A 7,742-nucleotide genomic window follows, 5' to 3' on the forward strand; every position below is an offset into this window, starting at 1 on the left:
AGGGCCAAGTACCAGCACCCATCGCACGTCATGTGCGCACACCCCCCCGGCCCCCCTCCCAATCGCCGGAACCCCAATGCCGCCGGTCAGGTTCTCCGGCGGTACTCCGGCGATGCTGTCCCGAGTGAAAAAAATGCGGCACCAGCACATGCTGGAGCCAAGCATGGGCACCGTGGCTCAAAATCGAACTCCGGCCAAGGCCTCGACCATCAATGGCACATGATGACGCATGGTGATGGCACATGCATCGACCATCATCGGCATAGGCTGCCCTTCGGTACGGGCACCTGCCTCGACCGCCATCGGCACAAGCTGGGCCCTGGTGTGGGTTGTTGCCTCGATCACCAGCGGCACATGCTGAGCCTTGGTGCGGGCGGTTGCCTCGAGCACCATCGGCAGACCCTGGGCCCTGGTGCGGCCGGTTGCCCCGATAACCATCGGCACACGCTGGGCCCTGGAGCGGCCGGTTGCCTCGATCACCATCGGCAAAAGCTGGGCCCTGGTGCGGGCGCTTGCCTCGACCACCATCGGCACACGCTGGGCACTGGTGCGGGCGCTTGCCTCGACCACCATCGGCACACGCTGGGCCCTGGTGCGGGCGCCTGCCTCGATCACCATCGGCACACGCTGGGCCCTGGTGCGGGCGGTTGCCCCCAGCACCATCGGCACACGTTGGGCCCTGGTGCGGGCGCTTGCCTCGACCACCATCGGCACACGCTGGGCCCTGGTGCGACAGGTTGCCTCGACCACCATCGGCACACGCTGGGCCCTGGTGCGGGCGCTTGCCTCGACCACCATCGGCACACGCTCGGCCCTGGTGCGGTCGGTTGCCTCGACCACCATCGGCACACGCTGGGCCCTGGTGCGGGCGCTTGCCTCGACCACCATCGGCACACGCTGGGCCCTGGTGCGGGCGCTTGCCTCGACCACCATCGGCACACGCTGGGCCCTGGTGCGGCAGGTTGCCTCGAGCACCATCGGCACACGCTGGGCCCGGGTGCGGTCGGTTGCCTCGACCACCATCGGCACACGCTGGGCCCTGGTGCGGGCGCTTGCCTCGACCACCATCGGCACACGGTGGGCCCTGGTGCGGCAGGTTGCCTCGACCACCATCGGCACACGCTGGGCCCTGGTGCGGCAGGTTGCCTCGAGCACCATCGGCACACGCTGGGCCCTGGTGCGGTCGGTTGCCTCGATCACCATCGGCACACGCTGGGCCCTGGTGCGGGCGGTTGCCTCGACCACCATCGGCACACGCTGGGCCCTGGTGCGGCAGCTTGCCTCGAGCACCATCAGCACACGCTCGGCCCTGGTGCGGTCGGTTGCCTCGAGCACCATCGGCACACGCTGGGCCCTGGTGCGGCAGGTTGCCTCGACCACCATCGGCAACCTCGACCACCATCGGCACACGCTGGGCCCTGGTGCGGTCGGTTGCCTCGAGCACCATCGGCACACGCTGGGCCCTGGTGCGGCAGGTTGCCTCGACCACCATCGGCACACGCTGGGCCCTGGTGCGGGCGCTTGCCTCGACCACCATCGGCACACGCTCCGCCCTGGTGCGGTCGGTTGCCTCGAGCACCATCGGCACACGCTGGGCCCTGGTGCGGCAGGTTGCCTCGACCACCATCGGCACACGCTGGGCCCTGGTGCGGGCGCTTGCCTCGACCACCATCGGCACACGCTGGGCCCTGGTGCGGCAGGTTGCCTCGACCACCATCGGCACACGCTGGGCCCTGGTGCGGGCGCTTGCCTCGAGCACCATCGGCACACGCTCGGCCCTGGTGCGGTCGGTTGCCTCGAGCACCATCGGCACACGCTGGGCCCTGGTGCGGCAGGTTGCCTCGACCATCATCGGCAGCCTCGACCACCATCGGCACACGCTGGGCCCTGGTGCGGGCGGTTGCCTCGACCACCATCGGCACACGCTGGGCCCTGGTGCGGTCGGTTGCCTCGAGCACCATCGGCACACGCTGGGCCCTGGTGCGGCAGGTTGCCTCGAGCACCATCGGCACACGCTGGGCCCTGGTGCGGCAGGTTGCCTCGACCACCATCGGCACACGCTGGGCCCTGGTGCGGGCGCTTGCCTCGACCACCATCGGCACACGCTGGGCCCTGGTGCGGGCGCTTGCCTCGAGCACCATCCGCACACGCTGGGCCCTGGTGCGGCAGGTTGCCTCGAGCACCATCGGCACACGCTGGGCCCTGGTGCGGCAGGTTGCCTCGAGCACCATCGGCACACGCTGGGCCCTGGTGCGGGAGCTTGCCTCGAGCGCCATCGGCACACGCTGGGCCCTGGTGCGGCAGGTTGCCTCGAGCACCATCGGCACACGCTGGGCCCTGGTGCGGTCGGTTGCCTCGAGCACCATCGGCACACGCTGGGCGCTGGTGCGGGCGCTTGCCTCGACCAGCATCGGCACACGCTGGGCCCTGGTGCGGCAGGTTGCCTCGATCACCATCGGCACACGCTGGGCCCTGGTGCGACAGGTTGCCTCGAGCACCATCGGCACACTATCGGCCCTGGTGCGGGCGGTTGCCTCGACCACCGTCGGCACACGCTGGGCCCTGGTGCGGGCGCTTGCCTCGAGCACCATCGGCACACGCTGGGCCCTGGTGCGGGCGGTTGCCTCGAGCACCATCGGCACACGCTGGGCCCTGGTGGGTTTAGGCACATCTTCAAATTTCTGCCGTGCCAATGCCATTTTTATGGCTTGTAAATTCATACAATGGTCCCCTAAGCCTTCACGTGAAGTTTCGTTGGAAGATGACTCGTTTTCTATTTTTCATGATTTTCGAAACTTTTTGCGGTTCGGGATTTTTTAAAATTTTTTTATAAGGATTTTTGGCCCCAAATTTTGTAGGCATGATCCTTCTATTTTTGTTGGCATGCACAAAAAAATTCAGCTAAAAACTCGAAGTAGAGAAGATTTTGTGACCGTTTGAAAAAAGTGTCCCCATTTCAGACACTTTAACGGCTACTGGTAGCAAACCTGTAAAATCTCAAATGCTCTTTAAGGGGGTGTGAATTCTCAGAGGTTTGATGAGGGATAGGGGGCCAACACAAGGCCAAGTACCAGCACCCATCGCACATCATGTGCGCACACCCCCCCGGCCCCCCTCCCAATCGCCGGAACCCCAATGCCGCCGGTCAGGTTCTCCGGCGGTACTCCGGCGATGCTCCGGCGATGCTCCGGCGATGCTGTCCCGAGTGAAAAAAATGCGGCACCAGCACATGCTGGAGCCAAGCATGGGCACCGTGGCTCAAAATCGAACTTCGGCCAAGGCCTCGACCATCAATGGCACATGATGACGCATGGTGATGGCACATGCATCGACCATCATCGGCATAGGCTGCCCTTCGGTACGGGCACTTGCCTCGACCGCCATCGGCACAAGCTGGGCCCTGGTGTGGGTTGTTGCCTCGATCACAATCGGCACATGCTGAGCCTTGGTGCGGGCGGTTGCCTCGAGCACCATCGGTAGACCCTGGGCCCTGGTGCGGCCGGTTGCCCCGATAACCATCGACACACGCTGGGCCCTGGGGCGGGCGCTTGCCCCCAGCACCATCGGCACACGCTGGGCCCTGGTGCGGGTGTCACGCCCTGGGCGGGCGCGCCAGGCACATCAGCCAGACCAGCAGGCGAGCCAGCAGCTAAGGCCCGCAGACCAGGCGTGCTGGCGGGTATCAGTGCGCAAAGCCTATCAAACGAGCTCCAAACGCCCGCCCATCTTGCAGGCCAACTCATGAGACCAAGGCCTGGCATTTGGGCTGCCCGCACCACATCCAGAAGGGCCCGAGGTGCTGGATACGCAAGGGAAGCTTCTGGAACCAGGCAGGATCAGCATCAGCATCCTGGCAGATTTGGTTGACCCTGAAAATCAGGAACCAGCATCTTGATTAAATGTAATCCCATGATTGTAGCCTTTATTTTAGGGATTTGCCATTAAGTTGTAGCTGGAGCCTCAACTATAAATAGAGGGCTGCTCCACCCTCATTTGTACACCATCAAACACTTCTGTTTCAGTGAATACAAGAGCATTTCCAGAATTCTGTTTTTCTGTCCTGTTTCTCTTTAACTTGCGTAATCAGCCCTTCCCTTTGTTCTAGTGCCCGCACGCTTGTGTTTTAGGCTGACTTAGGCATCAAGGACGAGATTCCAAGCCTAAGGCCGCACGGATTCTGAGTCTAAGGTCGGAGCCCGTGACAGTTGGTATCAGAGCGAGTTCGATTCTGCGTGTTTGTGTTGTACAGGTTAGATCGTGATTGAGGAGATGGCATCCCAAAGCGACGTTGCTAGCCAACAACCAGAGGCCCAGGAGCATGGGCGAGGAAGAGGCAAGAAAGCTTGTTCTAGAGATATCTGGTCTACCATGGACGGTAGGCTGGCCAAGGTGGAGGTGACCATAGGCGACATGGGGGAGAAGCTGGAGGAAGTAGAAACTCACATTGCATCGCTAGACTCCATGGGGGAGGAGATCCAAAGTGAGCTAGCAGCTGCTCTCAACAATGGCCTGGATGCGATCACCCAAAAGAATGAATCCTTGGAGGCGGAAGTTCTGACTTTGCGAGATGGCATGGAGGCCATGCGCCAGCGGATGGAGGAGCTTACCAGTGAGCTCGTTACTTGCAAGACTGCCATTGGGAATGGCATGTTTGCTGGAGTGTCCAGATCCAGATTGGATGTCCCCAAGCCTAAGGAGTTTAAGGGGACTAGGGCGGCCAAAGAAATAGACAATTACCTTTGGGGTATGGAGCAGTACTTCCAGGCCATGGGCATGCAAGACGAGGCGATAAAGGTAAGCACCGCTGCTATGTATCTCACTGATGTAGCCTTATTATGGTGGAGGCGCAGGTGTGATGATGTCAGGCGTGGGAACGCCAAGATTGGAACCTGGGCAGAGTTCCAAAAAGAGTTCAGAGAACAATTTTACCCGGAGTATGCCGATGATGAGGCACGGGCAAAGTTGCGCAGGTTGAGCCAGCAAGGGAACATAAGAGAGTATGTTCAAAAATTCTCTGAACTGATGCTACAGATCTCGGATCTAGGCGAGAAGGACGCATTCTTTGCTTTCATGGATGGGCTGAAGCCGTGGGTGAAGCATGAGCTACAAAGGAGGGGAGTTCATGACTTGGCTAAAGCCATGACCACTGCCGAGGCGTTGATAGAGTTCAAGCCTCTGAACAAGTTCGAGTCTACCAAGCCCAAGGGTAAGGGCAGGGACGATAGGGACCGGAAGAAGCAGTCCAATGGGAAGGACCGTGACCGGGAGTCCAAGGATGGAGACCGAGACCGTTCAACCAAGGATGGCGAGAGGAAGCCATCAGCAGGCAAGTGGAAAGCAAAGGGGGACCGAGAACCACTAGCATGCTACCTATGTGGAGGGAGCCACATAGCGCGCAATTGCCCGCAGAAGGGCAAGCTGGCTGCTGTAGACAGGGAGTCTGACGAGGAGCCAGAGTCAGGGGCAGCAAAGCTTGGGTCGTTGGTGCTCAATGCTGTCCAGAGTAAGGGGAGCCGCAAGCCAAAGGGCTTGATGTTTGCGGATCTGATGGTTGCGGGTCAGAAGGTGAGCGCACTGGTGGACACAGGTGCCTCACATCTTTTCATTTCAGGTGATGGAGCCCGGAAGCTCAGACTAAAGGTGCAAAAAGGGACTGGTACCATTAAGACGGTGAACTCCAAGGAAGTTCCAGCCATTGGAGTAGCACGGGGAGTGGAGTTACAGCTTGGAGATTGGAAAGGCAAGGAGACCATTGAGGTAATACCCCTTGACGACTATGAGTTTGTGATTGGGTTGGATTTCCTTGTTCGGATTAACGCCCTCCTTGTGCCTTTTGCCGATTGTGTTTGCATCTTGGATGCACGGTGCCAATGCCTTGTACCATTGAGGAGAGGGTCTGGAGTTGGGTCACGGGTGGTGTCAGCCATCCAATTTGCCAAGGCGGTAAGTAGACAAGAAGACACCTTCTTGGCAGCCCTGAAATATGATGAGCCAAGGGAGAAGGAGACCGAGTCACCCTTGGAGGTGCTAAAGGTGCTGAAGACCTTTAGTGATGTGATGCCCGCAAAGCTGCCTAGCAAGCTACCACCTAAGAGGGAGGTGGACCACAAGATCGAGCTGGTGTCCGAGGCCAAGCCACCAGCCAGAGCCCCTTACCGAATGTCTCCACCAGAGTTGGAGGAGTTGAGGAAGCAGCTCAAGGAGTTAGTTGATGCTGGCTTCATCAGGCCATCAAAAGCACCCTATGGTGCACCGGTTCTATTCCAGCGCAAGCATGATGGGTCGTTGCGGCTGTGCATAGACTACCGGGCTTTGAACAAGCTGACCATTAAGAACAAGTACCCCATCCCACTCATTGCGGACTTGTTCGATCAACTTGGGAGCGCAAGGTGGTTCACCAAGCTGGATTTGAGGTCAGGCTATTATCAAGTCAGGATCGCAGAGGGAGATGAGCAAAAGACAGCATGTGTCACTCGGTATGGTTCGTATGAGTTCTTGGTGATGCCTTTCGGACTCACGAATGCCCCAGCAACATTCTGCACCCTTATGAACAAGGTACTTCAGTCATTCCTTGATCGGTTTGTTGTGGTTTATTTGGATGACATTGTGATCTACAGCCAGACTCTGGGAGAGCATGTAGACCACTTGAGACAGGTGTTCGAGGTGTTGCGGGCGCACAAGCTGTTTGTCAAGAGGGAGAAGTGCTCATTCGCCCAGCAGGAGATCCCATTCCTGGGCCACATAGTGGGAGGTGGCAGGATACGCATGGATGAAGGCAAGATAGACGCCATCCTGGAGTGGCAACCGCCAGCCAAGGTCACTGAGTTGAGATCATTCCTTGGGCTGGTTAACTACTACAGGCGCTTCATCAAGGGTCACTCAGCAATAGCCACGCCATTGACTGACTTGCTCAAGAAAGGGAGAGCATGGGAGTGGAGCGCAGGGTGCCAGGAAGCCTTTGACAGGTTGAAGCGGGCTGTGACCGAAGAGCCAGTCTTGGCCTTGCCAGACCATGCCAAGCCGTATGAGGTGCATACGGACGCATCAGACTTTGCCATAGGGGGCGTGTTGATGCAAGAGGGACGTCCAGTCGCGTTTGAGAGCAGGAAGCTGAACGAGACTGAACGCAAGTACACGGTCCAAGAGAAGGAGATGACTGCAGTGGTGCACTGCTTGCGCACTTGGCGCCATTACCTGTTGGGGTCGAGGTTCGTGGTGAGGACGGACAATGTGGCAACCAGCTACTTCCAGACGCAGAAGAAGCTGTCCCCCAAGCAGGCGAGATGGCAAGATTTTCTTGCAGAATTTGATTTCCAGATGGAGTACAAGCCAGGACGGGCGAACCTAGTGGCAGACGCCCTGAGCAGGAAGGCTAACCTTGCTGCCATTAGCCAACCAGAGGGGTCACTGGTGCCGCGCATCAAGGAGGGACTTGCGCATGATCCTACAGCCAAGGCTCTGATGGAGTACGCCCAGCAAGGTAAGACTAGGCGGTTTTGGTTGCAGGATGGGTTGCTGTACACCAGGGGCAGTAGACTGTTTGTGCCGCAGCACGGGAAGCTCCGCAAGGAAGTTTTGCAAGAGTGTCATGATTCAAGGTGGGCTGGACACCCAGGAGTGAGCCGCACCTTGGCGCTGATCGAGGACCGGTACTACTGGCCGCACATGAGGGACGATGTGGAGGCCTATGTGAAGACTTGTCTTGTGTGCCAACAGGACAAGGTGGAGCTCAAGAAACCAGG

The sequence above is a fragment of the Durio zibethinus genome, unplaced genomic scaffold (genome assembly GCF_047325235.1).
Source record: "Durio zibethinus cultivar Kanyao isolate XHJ-2024 unplaced genomic scaffold, ASM4732523v1 HiC_scaffold_3, whole genome shotgun sequence".
In the NCBI taxonomy this organism is placed as follows: domain Eukaryota; kingdom Viridiplantae; phylum Streptophyta; class Magnoliopsida; order Malvales; family Malvaceae; genus Durio; species Durio zibethinus.